Below are 16,373 nucleotides of genomic sequence, written 5' to 3'. Positions count from 1 at the left end.
CAGAGCTAAACCAAGAAGTCCCTGTTTCCTTGAGGATGCATTAAGCTGTCATTAAGTTTATTCAGGCCATCATTCTGCCTTCATTAAGGTCAGTCCTAAATAGTTCAAAATAGATAAATCTCTTCTTTTGCTGTTTCAAATTCCCAGAATGCATTTCTGGATAGTGAGATACTGAGTAATGTTTCACTATTTTCCTTGATCTTTCAAAAAATATTTCCTTCATTTTTATAATAAGTTTTTATTTGTGCTAAACTATCAAGGCACTATTTGATTGATTGCTATAACTTTCTACCATTTAGGTCTTCATATGCTCCTCATTCTAGTACCAACAGGCTCATACTGCCAAGAAATCCCTTCACAGACCGGCACCACGTTAGAATTCCATTCTCTTGTTCTAAATTTGATTGAAAGCTTAGCATGCTATCCTCATTTTTATAGATATTTCCATCTACATGGAATATTACTTTAACTTCTCCACTGACATAATCCTTAACTTTTTCTATAACCTCTTTTAACTTCTCCTCATGATTCCTTCTATCTCCCTGTATTAGTTCATTAAGACCTCTTAAATCGAGGCAGTCCTATGGGCCATGCACAGTGTGGGCTGCACTGGGTGGGTTACAGATGTGAACAAGGCCAATGTTTCTCTTTAATTCCTTCCTCTCTCCCACTTCCCTCATTAAGAAGCCTAGACCACACAATACAACCATACTTTAGTAAAAGTCCATCTAAAAATTGGATTAGTACTGAGTACAACATTAAACACCCAGGAGAATAAGATTAACTTGTCCCTTTGCTGAAGAACTACAAATTTACCATGTTACATTAAAAAAAATAGCCTTAATAAGAAAAATTCTGAAAAAGATGAGTAGGGGCAAAGCAGGTCAGTAGGATGGTGGTGTCGGAATGTATACGAAGGGTCAAGAAGAAGGGTAGGTGCTCCAGTAAGAGGGCACCAAATGTCTGGAGGTGAGAGCAGACAGTGGTTTGGGGAATGGAATGGGGGGAGAGGGGGAAGAAGGGAAGGTCCATGAGAGATGGGGCTGGAGAGAGAGGTGGGACTACCTTATAAGCTACTCTTCGCAGGCAAATTAGGGAGGTTGGAATTGGTTCCTATAGCACCGGGATTTCACCGAGAGGTTTTAAACAGGACTTTTTGGAAAGGTCACTGTGCCTGTCTCCATCACAAACAGGTTAAGAGGGACATAAGGAAGTCTACCTGTCCCTCTATATCAATCCATCTATCTGTTTGTTTAACAGATCTAAGGTCACCTTTCCAAACATATTCCAAAAAACATGTTCCCAAGTTTATATAAAAAAATCAAGTTTATTTAAAAACAAGTTTTTAAATAGCCAAGATTTTCTTAAACTAAATCCTTGTTGTAAAGGAGCTGCTATGTCATCTCAAAAAAAAATACACTTTTTATTTTAATTGATTCATATTCAAAATCAAACAGAAACAAGTCTCTCTGTTCACTGCATCTGAAGTCAAAATGACTTACATTAAAAACTAACAAAATTATTAAGGAAAAAAATAGATGATAAATGCCTATTCCAGGTAACCGAAATCAAGGTCCTAAAAACAAAAATTATGTGTAAGAACCCTAACTACAATACCTCAAATACAGTAAACGTAATATGGGGTATCTTCTCATTTTGCTTAAATGCTGATAAATATTTTTCCACAAAAAATAAAATGGTTACTTGCAGTGAAGAGTTACAGTTCCACCAAGAAATAGCATTTGACATCTTAAAACCTTAAAAATTCTCCTTCATATTTCACCACAAAATATTATTTAACATCTTTAACTATTTGTATCTTCATATTAACAGTTCTTATTTAACTTTAAATGGAATTGTTTCAGTCACTTCTGCAGTCTGCAAGTGTTTTCCTTCTCAGAGTTTTCTACTACTTTAAAAAAATATTAATGCCTTAACTGCATTTGTCTGAAAACATATAGACAAAGAAAAGCAGAGCATTACTGTACTAAACTGTCCGTTAATAGCAATCAGAGACTGAAATGTGACTGATGACTACAGTGCCATTTCTGTGAAACTAGAAAAGCATACTCCCAAACATGTTTACAAAAAAAAGAGGAAAAGCTAATATAATAAAGACAACCAATAAAACTTTTTACTGGTTGTCTTTGTTTTATGTAATGCTAGACAGAATTCAAGGAGGTAAATCAGCTGGTTAACTATAAGTAAGAATTTTATGTTACCATTCCATGTACCATATGTTTTGTTTTCTTTTGAGTATTACCAAACTCAAACACAGTTGAAAGTTTATATAATTTTTATGAATGCTTTTTTTTAAACATCTTTATTGGAGTATAATTGCTTTACAATGGTGTGCTAGTTTCTGCTTTATAACAAAGTGAATCAGCTATACATATACATATATCCCCAGCTCCTCCCTCTTGGGTCTCCCTGCCTCCCACCCTACCTATCCCACCTCTCTAGGTGGTCACAAAGCACCGAGCTGACCTCCCTGTGCTATGCGGCTGCTTCCCACTAGCTATCAATTTTACGTTTGGTAGTGTATATATGTCCATATATGTCCACTCTCTCACTTTATCCCAGCTTAGCCTTCCCCCGCTCCATATCCTCAAGTCCATTCTCTAGTAGGTCTGTGTCTTTATTCCTGTCTTGCCCCTAGGTTCTTCATGAATTTTTTTTTTTTAAAGATTCCATATATATGTGTTAGCATACAGTATTTGTCTTTCTCTTTCTGACTTACTTCACTTTGTATGACAGATTCTGGGTCCATCCACCTCACTACAAATAACTCAATTTCGTTTCTTTTTATGGCTGAGTAATATTCCATTGTATATATGTGCCACATCTTCTTTATCCATTCATCTGTCTCTGGACACTTAGGTTGCTTCCATGTCCTGGCTATTGTAAATAGAGCTGCAATGAACACTTTGGTACATGACTCTATTTGAATTATGGTTTTCTCAGGGTATATGCCCAGTAGTGGGATTGCTGGGTTGTATGGTAGCTCTAGTTTTAGTTTTTTAAGGAACCTCCATACTGTTCTCCATAGTGGCTGGACCAATTTACATTCCCACCAACAATGCAAGAGGGTTCCCTTTTCTCCACACCCTCTCCAGCATTTACTGTTTCTAGATTTTTTGATGATGGCCATTCTGACTGGTGTGAGATGATATCCCATTGTAGTTTTGATTTGCATTTCTCTAATGATTAATGATGTTGAGCATTCTTTCATGTGTTTGTTGACAGTCTGTATATCTTCTCTGGAGAAATGTCTATTTAGGTCTTCTGCCCTCTTTTGGATTGGGTTGTTTTTTTGATATTGAGCTGCATGAGCTCCTTGTAAATTTTAGAGATTAATCCTTTGTCAGTTGCTTCGTTTGCAAATATTTTCTCCCATTCTGAGGGTTGTATTTCCGTCTTGTTTATGGTTTCTTTTGCTGTGCAAAAGCTTTTAAGTTTCATTAGGTCCCATTTCTTTATTTTTGTTTTTATTTCCATTTCTCTAGGAGGTGGGTCAAAAAGGATCTTGCTGTGATTTATGTCGTAGAGAGTTCTGCCTATGTTTTCCTCTAAGAGTTTGATAGTGCCTGGCCTTATATTTAGGTCTTTAATCCATTTTGAGCTTATTTTTGTGTATGGTGTTAGGGAGTGTTCTAATTTCATTCTTTTACATGTAGCTGTCCAGTTTTCCCAGCACCACTTATTGAAGGGGCTGTCTTTTCTCCACTGTATATTCTTGCCTCCTTTATCAAAGATAAAGTGAGCATATGTGCATGTGTTTATCTCTGGGCTTTCTATCCCGTTCCATTGATCTATATTTCTGTTTTTGTGCCAGTACCATACTGTCTTGATTACTGTAGCTTTGTAGTATAGTCTGAGGTCAGGGAGCCTGATTCCTCCAGCTCTGTTTTTCTTTCTCAAGATTGTTTTGGCCATTTGGGGTCTTCTGTGTTTCCATACAAATTGTGAAATTTTTTGTTCTAGTTCTGTGAAAAATGCCACTGGTAGTTTGATAGGGATCACACTGAATCTGTAGATTGCTTTGGGTAGTAGAGTCATTTTCACACTGTTGATTCTTCTGATCCAAGAACATGGTATATCTCTCCATCTGTTTGTATCACCTTTAATTTCTTTCATCAGTGTCTTATAGCTTTCTGCATACAGGTCTTTTGTCTCCTTAGGTTTATTGCTAGATATTTTATTCTTTTTGTTGCAATGGGAAATGGGAGTGTTTTCTTAATTTCACTTTCAGATTTTTCATCATTAGTATATAGGAAGACAAGAGATTTCTGTGCATTAATTTTGTATCCTGCTACTTTACGAAATTCACTGATTAGCTCTAGTAGTTTTCTGGTAGCATCTTTAGGATTATGAATGCTTTCTTAAAGGTTGACTCCTCAGTTGAGATAACTGCAGTTTCACATGCAGTTGTAAGAAATAATTGAGAGATATCCATTGTACACTGCCCAGTTTCCCTCAATGGTAACATCTTACAAAACTAGACCATCATGTACAACCAGAATACTGATTGATACAGTCATCCATCCTATTCCAGTTTCCTTAGTTTTATGCACACTCATTTGTATGGATTTCTATACAATTTATTATCTGTCTAGGTTCCCTCAGTCACCACAGTCAAGACACTGAACAGTTTTAACACCATATGTTGCCCTTTTATCACCACACCCACTTCCTCCACCCAATCCCCAGCTGGTTAGTTTTATACAATGTACCTCATTTTCAGAATGTTTAAAAATAAATTTAATAAGGCAAATAGATTTTAATTTCCATTATTAAATTGGAGATGTGCTCCCATGCACGAGAGATTAACATTTATAAACAATGGATTGGGGCCACAGACCTCTTTAATCTACACGTTCACTGCCTAGGTGCTTTCCTCAAAGCACATGGCCATAAACAGCATCTATTCACTGATAACTCCTAAGTATGTATTTATAGCTCCAACCTCTCACCAGAGGGCCAGTCTGTTATTTTCAACTGCCTACGTACCATTTCAACCTGCATGAAGACAAGGCACATTGCATTTAACATGCCCCAAATGGAATTTTGATTGCCATCTCCCCACCTCAATCACTCCTTCCGTGAGTAATGCCATGTCATATAAATGGCACACCTATTTACCATTTGTTCAAGCCCAAAGCCTAGGTCTCATCTTTGACCTCTCTCTTTCTTTCACAGCCCACAACCAATCCAATTAGACTTATGTAGTGAAACCCAGAATCACATAGTTGAAGGCAGACCAAATCCAGGTACTCTTACTCCTTGGCCAAGACTCTTTTTTTGCGTGGTGTAGTGTATCTCTAGCCACTTGAAGTGCATTTCACTTTGTCAATACAGTTGTATACATCATTATGGTGAAAATAATCTTTTCTTTTCTGAAAACTTGGTTTTGCACACTACCTCCTCTCCTCCTTCCCCTCAAGAAAAAAAAAAAAAAGTAGAAAAAAGCCCATATGGATGGTTTAATAGATGTGGGACATCAGACTTTAAAATGTTGGTGATGTATCCATTTCTAGTGCCTGATTTGGGCTGTGAGATAAAGACAGTGGGGATAATTTGGGGACCATGGAGTTGGTGGTAGAGGCCAGAGACAAGTCCTCACTCCACAAGGACATCTTTTAATTTCATTTTCTTTTACTTTAAATTCCTGATTACAACACTTTATATGACAATAGATTACTTATACCTCACAGATATCCTTTCCTGGCACAGAATATTTTCCAGGTCTTTCAAAGAGGGTCATTCAACCCTGACCATAACAGATGCCCAAACGTATCTTTATTCTCTGCAATGCCTTGAGTATCTATTATACAGAACATTTTATCACTTTAATTATCAAAATATTTCAATGTCTTGACAAATATTCAGTACTTTTATTTTCCTCCTGTTCATTACACAGGGATTGCTGTTTCCAAATTCAGAATTCTCTTGGCTATGAAGTTCTTAACCTGGACCTTCAGGAGTCTGGACCATTCAAGTTGGGAGCAAAATTTGGAGAGATATGCACTTTTCTCCTTGAGGAATTGTTTGAATTTCATAGCTTACCCAAAGGGGTGGTTAACTCAAAAGAGGTAAAGAACCATGGCTCTAGGAGAATCTTCTTTATAGAAGTCTCCATTTATTCTAGAAGAGGCTGTCTGGCTTCTCAAACATAAGCAAGGAAAATGGCCACCACAGGCCTACATCAACCTTACCCTTTCGAAGATTTGTTAAATTCTTCATAAAAGGACACTAAGACAAAGGCTCTGAACAATGTTGACTGAATGGCCCACAATTACTTTACTAACTCTATGTTTTTTATACACCTACTGTACAGCAAGCACTGCTGAAAGCTATTCTGTAGCTGCAGAAGTAGTGGCCTTCCAGGAGTTCACATTTCATACAGAAAACAGTAAAAACAGCATTTAAAACAGAACAGAATTGCCACCAGAAAGCTACTGATCAAGGAGTGTGGGAAATCAGTGATGGAAGAGATGTTTTTCCTGGTTGATAATATCAGGATGAATTTGCTAAAATGGAAATATTAAAAAATGGACTTTGAGGAATAGAGAAAATACTGATCTGATGCCGCATCTATTAGTCTTGACTTGCAAATCTCAAACCCTGGGCTCTCTGGGCCCCAGTCCTCTCAAGTTCCATGGAAACAGTTCTGAAAAGAGAAGGTCTCAGAAATCAACAAATCTCCCTTTGCAGAAGTCCTTGGGAAGACCCAAAGACTTCATTGGTGGCCAACTATCTTACAGGTAAGAAAATTTTAAACCGCATAAGAACCACCTTACCAAGTTTTACCCAACAGCTTCATTTTATAGCATCTGATATCATTCTTCTAACGCTGTAAAAACTACAAACATCAAATACTCAAATTCATTAAATTTGCTCATATCTTCAAGAAAAAAAAAAGCACTTTTCATAGCACTGTTTAGCATCATTGCCCTCTATGATTAATCTATTTTCTAGAACCAGGATAACTGTCTTCACATTAATATTGTCAATCACTAAAAATGGGGATTAATAGCTGTGTTTTTCCATAATGATGCCTTTGTTTGCGCTAACCCTAGTCAATTGTGCCCTTCTCCCACTGAAAAAAAAATTAGTTCTTTTCTGAGTCCCCAGTCCAATTATGGCATATCTCTTTTCAAACAAATTATATTCTGTTACTTTCTTATAACATTCACCTTTATCTTTTAGTATGAAATATACAAGTAGACTAGGATTTGCACTGTTACATAAATAGTGTTTTCCCTGAGATTAATTCATTTGCTGGTTATTCTGTTTATATCATCTATAAATCTGGTGATCTAGAGATAATACATCATGAGAAGGAATTTACACAAACCTAACCCCCAATTCCAAAAGAACACTCCACCCAACATTATAATTTTCTCATAGCCCAGTGTTTGACTTATTTGACAGTGCCAAATATGCATGGATTTTGTAACACAGCCTAAAAACCCTGATCAAAAGCTGTATTAAGAATTAGCAAATTCATTTACTTCATCAATAAATTTGTTAATTTTCTACCATCACTTGAATCAAATTACTTATCGTGAAGATAGAGTACTGATTGTTCCTGCTCTGTTTTCTGTGCTGAGCCCCCTCATTCTCTCAGCCCATAAGCACACACAGTTGGTCCTTAGCTGCTCTAGACAGAGTGTCTGCTGTTGTATATGATGTCATGACATAACTCAGCACATAGCTCTGGTCTCTCTCCTGAGTCCCAGTTCTCTATCTCCAGTTGAAGGCAAGGTCTTTCCTTTCAGGCACCCAACAATGGCCTCAGCTAAGACAGAAGTGTCCTTCTTTACAATCCACTCTTCTGCATGGCTGCCCTGTTTCTACACATGATTCTCACTACCCTTGATCAGGCTAACATCTTAGAAGAGGAGGAGGAGTAAAGGGCAGGGGGATGGAAGGATGGGTGGAAGTGAATGAAAATAAGTGGATATGAATGAGAAAGAATGATACTCAAACATCTCAGCTTAGTTTTCAGGTCCACCCTATTTTGTACCAATCTCACTTTTTAACCTCTTGGATACTTGCATTATTTATACAAATTAGTTTGCTCATTATATACAAAACATATTACATTTCCCCAATCATATACCTTGTTTGTGTTTCTCCTGCCTGGGATGCTCTTCTTACCTACCTTCATTGTCCAGATCAATCTCCAAATCTTCTGAGAAGACTACCTGCCTACCTATTGGGTAACAAAGCAGGTACTATCTGACAACATGTCTTTCATAGTAGTCTTCTCATTATTCAACTTCTCAGATATTTATGACCCCTACCTCACACCGCAATATATGACCCTTGTTAGCTCACCCTACCACCCTAACAAGAGGCCTAAACCAATCCATCGCCAATGGTGGGATTTCCGTAACCAGTCCCAGGTTTTAATGTAAATGCAAGGAATAATTCCACCTGTATTTGAAAGGTTCTTGGACCCTAACATCCCTCCAGACTGACCCATCTTCCATGAGGCAACCTCCCTCAAAAACAGAAACAAAAAAGTCCTTCCTCCCCGCTACCTGATCATTGACAATTAGCCAGCAACTCCAAGGTAACTAAAACTCTTTCTGCAACTTCGTGCAGCACAAAGAGCACAAGGAAGTGAAGTGATCCCCGTATTCTCAAGAGGGACGCATTGCCTGGATGCTGTTACGTCTGAGTCAGGGAGCACTCGGCTGCTAAAGGCAGAGCCTGTAAAGATCACTCTCACGTCTACTTGCTAAACTGTGCATAAGAAACCTGGCTCGGAAAGAGCAGTTCTGTCGCAGCTTCTCAGAGAACAGTTCTGAGAGTCTTAAAATTGCATTTCCCAAACCACACTTCCCTTTGAATACTACTTAAAAGTAGGAAAAAGACGAACAAGTTAATGAGATATAAAATTAGCCTATGTGAAATGAACTAAACTATATTAAGTAATGGAAAAAAATGTTCAAAAGTAAGAACGCAAGAACTTTCACCTCAAACATAAAAACCAGGGGACTTCGATAGCCTGGAGACTATGCATACATTATTGCCTAAAATGGTAGGTATAACTTCGCAAAATTTTGCACATCATGAAATTTTCCTTAGGATTCCATTTGGTATTAACATTTTATCTTCTAGACAGAAGTCATGAGCTAACATTTTCAAGCAATTATTTACTAACTATACTTCCCTCAATAAAATAATTGAATATACATTTACATTAATAATGATGAAACGGAGAGATTTTAGCCCTAAGTAAAATAACACAGACACTATCAGCGACTTTAGAGGACGCTGTCAGAGCAGATTAGAACTTTAGCCTCATCAGGACTAGTAAGAGGTGAATTTATACAGCACTGTATGTCAGGAACCGTTCTAAGTGTTTGTAAACATCATTACATTTAAGCCTCAGAGCAACCATATGGAAGGAGTTCCTATCATCATCCCAGGTTAGTAATGAAAAAATCTAAAGCACAGACAGGTTTAAACAATTTTCCAAGGTCAAGGTCACACAGTTCATACTCGGCAGGGCCAGGGTCTGAATCCTATAGTTTGACCCCAGGGTTCAACGTAACCACCTCCCTCTCCTTCACGACACCTCACCCTCAGTTTCCATTCTGTCAGTCACTTGCCATGAGTGCCCACAACAGGAAACACGTTAAATATTACTGGACAATTTACGGTAAAAGGATTTAAATATTTATCCTATATTCAAGTTGTTACAATGCAATAAGAGAGGCATGTATAATTATCTATAATACAAAGTAGAATATCACAAGCTTTTCGGTATGCCAGGGAATTATACATTCCTCACGGATTTCTCCCTCTCCCACAATATTTAAGAAAAATGAGTGAAGGCAGGAGCAGAGCAGGCTTTGTGGAGGAGGAATTTCGCTTGATTCTTTAAGAACAGAGAAGGGGGATTCCAAGTGAAGAGAATAAAGTGAGACAAAATTAAAATTCAAGAAAATACAGGGTGTAGATGAGGAACAGGGAGTGCTTCGGCTCACCTGGCACAGGGGGTGTGTAAAGAATCGTCACATGGGGAAGAATATGGGAAAGAACATAGAAAGGCAGGTGGGGGCCAGGCCGAATGCCACAGGTGTTGAAAGCCTAGCCAAGGGCTATGAACTTCATTCTGCTGACAGAGGAGCCATATTTTTTTTCCCTGTTCAAAGTTGGGTCATGATGACAACAGGATGGTGCTTCAATAATATTAATCTGGGGCTTCCCTGGTGGCGCAGCTGTTGAGAGTCCGCCTGCCGATGCAGGGGACGTGGGTTCGTGCCCTGGTCCGGGAAGATCCCACGTGCCGCGGAGCGGCTGGGCCCGCGAGCCGTGGCCGCTGAGCCTGCGCATCCGGAGCCTGTGCTCCGCAACGGGAGAGACCACAACAGTGAGAGGCCCGCGTACCGTTAAAAATAATAATAATAATAATATTAATCTGGCAATAAAAACATGTAGGATTAGAAGGGAGGAAGCAGGTGAGAGGTTACTGTCACGCTCCATGTGAGAGGTACTGAAGTTTCCAGCTATGCGGGTGGTTGTGGAAGACAAGAGCAGACACTGCAATATAATGGAAGAAGTAGCAGTACCAGATTATTGTTTGCACTGGGAAGGCAATAAACACGAATGGCTCCTGGTGTTGAGTCAGAAAGCTGAACATACATAAATAGAACCAGGTTTGAGATGAGAAAAAAGAGCACTTTGAACCTGTTGAGTTTGAGAAGTTTCAGATTCAGCAGTTTGCCATGGATGTAGAGTGGAAAGAAGAGCTGACCTACGTGAAAAGGCTGAAAGACAGGGAAACTCAAAATAACCATAGCAAATCTGTATTTTTATCACTGCAGTATTTTTCAGTGCAACAATCCTAATAGCATCTGAATTCTCAAACAAAACAGGGTAGCAAACCTATCTATATTTTTCAAATACTATTCCTCTTGGTACCATACCATGTACATAGTGAGTGCACAAACTTCTGATGAGGCTTCGTGAAACAAGATGTCAGCCTCCTTCACCCGGAGACCTTCACAAAAGAATCATGAAAACACTTTGCAAACAGGAAATGACATCATTTAAACACATTTAACAAGAGAGGCCTTTCTACCAGTTTGTAACAAACTGAAAACACTTTGCAAACAGGAAATGACATCATTTAAAAACATTTAACAAGAGAAGCCTTTCTACCAGTTTGTAACAAACAACTGAAAACAGTTTGCAAACAGGAAATGACATCATTTAAAAACATTTAACAAGAGAGGCCTTTCTACTAGTTTGTAACAAATAACTAGAATCATCACTGCCACCCATTACACAAGTAAAATCTTACTAAGACAATGATCAATTGGCCCTGCTCTATCTAAGGTAATTAGGGAAAACGGAAAAAAGAAATTTTTTTTCTGGTCTTAAACAAAGAGGGTTCAGGATATTATGACCCCAATAATCATCTAAAAGTGTCAAATTCACAGGATACTCTTCGTAAGCATACAGTCCTTTTTCTTCCGCCCTTTCCAACTGCTTTTTAAAAAAAGTGCTTTGTAAAAAGTTGTTCTGACCCCCTACCAGAAGAAATCGGGATTTCGTGGGCCATACATTTCTAAACGTCCGAAAGCAATAAACAATTAAGAACCAAGTCCGATAGTGTGAGCCTGACACATAGTAAGGTAAGGGCTCAATAATTTTTTTTTAAATAAAATGATTCAATATACTAAATAGAAGGAATTTCTTGACTATATAATATTCTTCATATTAGCTGATTCCCTGAAGTTTTCCTATTAACACCACTTTCTTACTTTCTTGGTTCTTCTTCTTTTTTTTCTTTTTTTTTTTTTTGCGGTATGCGGGCCTCTCACTGTTGTGGCCTCTCCCGTTGCGGAGCACAGGCTCCAGACGCACAGGCTCCACGGCATGTGGGATCTTCCCGGACCAGGGCACGAACCCGTGTTCCCTGCATCGGCAGGCGGACTCTCAACCACTGCGCCACCAGGGAAGCCCTCTTGGTTCTTCTTTTAACCCACTCCAGTCAGGTTTACTCCCAACCACTCCAAAAAGTCTTCCCTTGTCAAAGCCAACAGTGGCTTCCACTTCACAAACTCAAGGGTCACTTCGTTGCTGTGTGGCACAGGTAAACTCTCTCCTTGCAATGTCTTCCCACGGCTTTCCTGACACCACACTTTCTGGTTTCCTCCCTCTTCGCTGGCTCTTTTGCCTTTGTGCAGCCTCTAAATCCTGGCATCCCCAGGCCTCTCTGTCGTTGGCCCTTTTTCTTCTTGAGCCCCAGACTCTCCCAGTATGATTTCATAATGTCTCATGACTTAAATTAAAACACTAACTTTATCAAAATGATTTCCAAATCTTTATCTCCAACTCTGACCTCTCACTGGAATTTCAGACTTGTATATTCAACTACCACCTGCCATCACATGGACGTCTAACATTCTTATTTTATCAGGTACACAACAGAACTTTTGATTCCCCCCGCCCCCTGCCACATATGCCCTTGCCCCAAAATACTGCTCCATGGGAAGAGGGACCACAATATATGGAGAGCCTTGATCAGTGGCTGACCACAGTAGGTGCTATATTGAAAGAACACCCTCATCAAAGATGCACCATCAGAGCACAATTAATAGAAATGCTGCATCAGATAAATGCTGGAAATGTAAATGGGAGACAGCTATCAAAGGATACTATCTTTTCTATAAAACGTGAGTGAGGGGAATAGGTGGATGTTACCCGTAGTTCTGGAGAATGGTATGTCTTAAACTACAGACTCCAGCTGATCCCTTTTTCTGCTTGAATTCCTGGGCTTTCATCATGTCCCTTTTAAGGCAAGTAGGTGGTCTAGTGTTCTGACTCAGGCCAAAGCTCCCAAGCGCGGGAGCACAGAAGAATTCCGAAGCACAAAACCGGGCATGGATCCAAGAGGATGTGACGAGACACCCAGGTGAAATCCAGTAGTCTAGGAACTTCACAGGCAACACAGGAAAACAGGACCACAGTAGGGCAAGGAGCAGAGCCTCATGACTACTCAAAACATTAATATGCAGGTCCTGTTCCACTTCCTTTTTTGTGTGTGTGTGCGGTACACAGGCCTCTCACTGTTGTGGCCTCTCCCGTTGCAGAGCACAGGCTCTGGACGCGCAGGCTCAGCAGCCATGGCTCACGGGCCCAGTCACTCCGCGGCATGTGGGATCTTCCCGGACCGGGGCACGAACCCGTGTCCCCTGCATTGGCGGGCGGACTCCCAACCACTGCGCCACCAGGGAAGTCCTCCACTTCTTTTTTAATAATGCTGTGCCATGCCCACAGGTGGGGTGAGGCAGGGGATGGGCCACATGTAATCCATTCTTTAGACCACAGAGAGTGATCTTTCCAGAACCCCAACTTGTTCCTGTCATTCCTTGCCTCACAGACCAACAGTGTTCCCTATCTTGTGATAGTTCCAAGCTCTTCCAGCTAGCATGTGAGGCCCCTTAACATTCAAGTCCTTCCCTAACTCTAGCTTCATCTGCTACTCCACCAAAACACAATGAATCTCCCACAGACTCCAAGCAATTTCATTCTCCTCGTGCCTTCATAAGCGTTGTTTTCCTCCAGTCTGCTGAATTTCTATGCATCTTCCAAAATTCAGGAATTGTCCTTGTTAGAACCTTCATTAAAGTTCCAACAGAGGATTGAGTTTCCAGACTTCCAAATCATTTCTTCTTCTGGGCAGAGAGCTAGACTGTTTCCCAGCCTCCTCTATACTTAGATATGACCATGGCATGAAGACCTCAGATGAACTGTCAGGCCAGGGGTCCTTAAGCCTCAGCATCACGTAGGAAGCTTTTAAAAAACAGACACTTAGGCCCCACATCCACAGACTGTTTCACTTAGTCTGAGGTGGGGGCCCAGGTACCCAGTGGTTTGTAAAGCTCCTCAGGTCATTCTAATGTGGAGCCAGGGTGGAGCATTAAAGAAATCCACGCAAACTATCCAGTATCAAATTAAGAGACTGTCATCCACGTGTTCACATTATGCCCTATACACACCCTCAGAGACACACTGATTAATTATACCATTCGTCACATTTTAGTTACATATCTGTCTCCTGACCACATGCAAACACCTTGAGGGAAAGAATAAAATCTTGTCATTTTTGTATTTTCACTGTTTCGCCCAGTAACTGATATTTTTAGAAGGCATTCAATAAGCATTTTTCAATGTATAAAATATATTTATCACATATATTTCATTTTGACAGAATATTTTCATTAACCATGAAAAACCTAAGAACAATATTCATATTATTATAGTTGGAACAGTAGATTCATATAATCTTTTATTCATTAATAGATGAAAACAGGTCATAAAGTGCATTGGCAAATACACTTTTCCCTTCCATTACTATTACAAAAATGCCTGATCTCTGAAGATTTGTGTTCTCTTATCATTAAGAAAAAAAAAAATGTGGACATGCTGGGATAAAACCCTAATTTCTATAGGCTAGATCTAAGTAAGGAAGAAAAGTCTAAAAATAAATGCATGGAATATCTGACTGTAGCCTATATTTTTATCTGATGAGATTTGGGAGAAAGCAGAAATAAGTTAAAACATCTTTAGGAGAAACCTTACTTAGAAATATTTTTATGTAGTTCCTCTACACGTAGGCCAAAGGTAAAAAAAAAAAATAATGCATAGTCAAATGAAGCAACACTGATAAAAGTTATAACTTGATTTAAAAATATAATACCATTGTATTCACAATTATAAAAACAATTTTTATGGATTACAGACCTAAATGTAAGGCTAGACACTATAAAACTCTTAGAGGAAAACACAGGGAGAACGCTCTGTGACATAAATCACAGCAAGATCCTTTTTGACCCACCTTCTAGAGAAATGGAAATGGAAATAAAAACAAAAATAAAAACAAAAATAAACAAATGGGACCTAATGAAACTTAAAAGCTTTTGCACAGCCAAGGAAAACTCTTAGAGGAAAACACAGGGAGAACACTCTGTGACATAAATCACAGCAAGATCCTTTTTGACCCACCTTCTAGAGAAATGGAAATAAAAACAAAAATAAAACAAATGGGACCTAATGAAACTTAAAAGCTTTTGCACAGCATAAATAAGACGAAAAGACAACCCTCAGAATGGGAGAAAATATTTGCAAACGAAGCAACTGACAAAGGATTAATCTCCAAAATACACAAGCAGCTCATGCAGCCCAATATCAGAAAAACAAACAACCCAACACCAAAATGGGCAGAAGACCTAAACAGACATTTCTCCAAAGAAGATATACAGATTGCCAACAAACACATGAAAGGATGCTCAACTTCACTAATCACTAGAGAAATGCAAATCAAAACTGCAATGAGGTATCACCTCACACCGGTCAGAATGGCCATCATCAAAAAATCTACAAACAGTAAATGCTGGAGAGGGTGTGGAAAAACGGGAACCCTCATGCACTGTTGGTGGGAATGTAAAATGATACAGCCACTATAGAGAACAGTATGGAGGTTCCTCAAAAAACTAAAAATAGAACTACCATACGACCCAGCAATCCCACTACTGGGCATATACCCTGAGAAAACCATAATTCAAAAAGAGACATGTACCACAATGTTCATTGCAGCACTATTTACAATAGCCAGGACATGGAAGCAACCTAAGCGTCCACCGACAGATGAATGGATAAAGAAGATGTGGCACATATATACAATGGAATACTCCTCAGTCATAAAAAGAAACAAAATTGAGTTATTTGTAGTGAGGTGGATGGACCTAGAGTCTGTCATACAAAGTGAAGTAAGAGAAAAACAAATACTGTATGCTAACACATATATATGGAATCTAAAAAAAAAAAAAAAAAAAAAAGGTTCTGAAGAACCTAGGGGCAGGACAGGAATAAAGACACAGATGTAGAGAATGGACTTGAGGACACAGGGAGGAGGAAGGGTAAGCTGGGACGCAGTGAGAGAGTAGCATTGACATATATACACTACCAAACGTAAAATAGATAGCTAGTGGGAAGCAGCCGCATAGCACAGGGAGATCAGCTCGATGCTTTGTGTCCACCTAAAGGGCTGGGATAGGGAGGGTGGGAGGGAGACGCAAGAGGGAGGGGATATGGGGATATATGTATATGTATAGCTGATTCACTTTGTCATACAGCAGAAACTAACACAGCATTGTACAGCAATTATACTCCAATAAAGATATTTAAAAAATAAAAACAATTTTTAGAGAGGAAACTGATTCAATATTACTAATCAGATTCACATTTATTTAACTGAAATCAGATTCATCAATTATATATGATACATTTATTTTTTAAAAAAAGAAGTGAATATTTATATAAATATTATAGCTAATTATTAACTC

At 39.0% G+C, this 16,373-nt stretch overlaps 1 protein-coding gene across 3 annotated transcripts in view; it reads right to left on the bottom strand.

Annotated features, from left to right (window-relative positions):
• Positions 1-16,373, bottom strand: part of CADPS2 (calcium dependent secretion activator 2) — a 483,312-nt gene that overhangs the window by 313,112 nt on the left and 153,827 nt on the right. The gene's annotated exons all lie outside the window — the stretch shown is intronic.

This window comes from Globicephala melas, chromosome 9, assembly GCF_963455315.2.
Source record: "Globicephala melas chromosome 9, mGloMel1.2, whole genome shotgun sequence".
Classification (NCBI taxonomy): domain Eukaryota; kingdom Metazoa; phylum Chordata; class Mammalia; order Artiodactyla; family Delphinidae; genus Globicephala; species Globicephala melas.
Note: the sequence above shows the minus strand (reverse complement) of the source record. Positions and strands in the feature narration are given on the sequence as shown.